General features: G+C 34.1%; 1 protein-coding gene across 5 annotated transcripts in view; it reads left to right on the forward strand.

Moving 5' to 3' along the window:
- Positions 1–367: 367 nt before the first annotated feature.
- Positions 368–1,447, forward strand: part of LOC108972457 (flocculation protein FLO11) — a 34,520-nt gene continuing 33,440 nt past the window's right edge. For 2 of the 5 annotated variants that reach the window (XM_018939048.1, XM_018939050.1), the window contains exon 1: positions 368–666. The gene's annotated coding sequence lies outside the window, so the exon portion shown is untranslated. Of the gene's footprint in view, positions 722–1,447 lie in introns of all 5 variants that reach the window. The other 3 variants (XM_018939051.1, XM_018939052.1, XM_018939049.1) reach the window with 2 other exon arrangements.

Raw genomic sequence — 1,447 nt, forward strand, 5'->3', positions numbered from 1 at the left:
GTAATACATATAAACGGAATTTGCCTTGAATCATATGTATGTATAAAGCTAGGTTTTGAAGGAAGTCAGACAACTCTCACACTTTTAATATACATATAGAGGTCTGGTCTTAAGGAATTATTAGTGAATTCCAAAATAGAGCAAGAAACCTGCAATTTTTTGTCTTGAAAGGTCTTAAAGCTGTATCCTAACATCTCTCTTTCCCTCTCTTAAAATAACTCAAGTTTCCGCTACACAAATACTATGTCTATTTTCACTCAAATACTCATTTGATTGAGTCAAATTAAAATAAGCTACTCACTCGTTGCCAAACACCAGCTCAGTGCAGCACATTGCCACAGTGCAGGCAACAGTTGAATATCGGAAGGCAATGCGTATGGTTTGAACAAAAGCGAATAGCGGTTAAACTGTTGACAAAAAGAACGCAATCAAATTGGCGGTGAAGTAATATTGGCTAAGTGACAACAAGTGAAGTGTGTGATGAGGTGAGGCAAAGCGCGCAACGGCCAAGACCCAGAAAGTGCTAGCAACCGAGTCAATAAAGTCAATAGTGTATGCATTTGTTACAACAATACGACAAATTGTAGCAAATAAAGAAAGAAGCGAACGGCGAGTTTCAACAAAACGAGCGTTGCGCATCAAGCAACAAATAAAACCGTTAATAAAGTGCGTATGAATTGGTGTGTTTATTTGAAAATTCCATTTGATTGCATTTCTGTGTGTATGTATGCTATCGATAATATAACATTTAAAAGTAAAATAGCTAATAATTATTATAGATTGAGGTTTTTTGTTACAAATTGTGATTGTACGGCAACTATACAAAGTTGTGCGGCGACTGCCAATCGGAGCGCTGTAACGAAAGCGGGCTAAACAAATATTTCTGTGATAGTTTCATTTTGTTTATTTTTATGCCTACCAAAAAGGCATAACTGAATTGGTTGAGTGGTGATTACTAGTGCCAATACAAGAGCCAATGGTTCGATGATGGCCGACCGCGCGGCTGGCAACGCTTGAATTGTGCGCATTGAAAGAGGCTTGTAATGTTGGCTGCTTACTTGGTCAGCAGTTCAGTGGGCAAACGAAATAAATTATAAGTAATTAATATGTACACGATAAAGCGCTGAAAGAGTGCATAAAACACAACAAAAAGGAATAATATGAAAATACAATTTTTGTATTAAATTTCAGCGATTTTTTACCAAAAGTTATTAATTAAATTAGTTAACTCATTTTGTGACCAGTGTAAATAAAAATTTATGGCAGCAAAAGTGAAAGTGTGTATGACTAAAAAATTAGTGGAATTTCGATACTGGCAGTTGTTTTAAAAAAATAAATAGAATAAACAGTTACAAAGCTAATAAATAAATTAAAACGAATTAAATTAAATTGAATTGAGTTGAAGTAAAATAAAATAAAATAAAATTGAATTGAATTGATTTGAATT

Source organism: Bactrocera latifrons, unplaced genomic scaffold, assembly GCF_001853355.1.
Source record: "Bactrocera latifrons isolate USDA-ARS-PBARC rearing strain unplaced genomic scaffold, ASM185335v1 scaffold_4, whole genome shotgun sequence".
Taxonomy (NCBI): Eukaryota; Metazoa; Arthropoda; class Insecta; order Diptera; family Tephritidae; genus Bactrocera; species Bactrocera latifrons.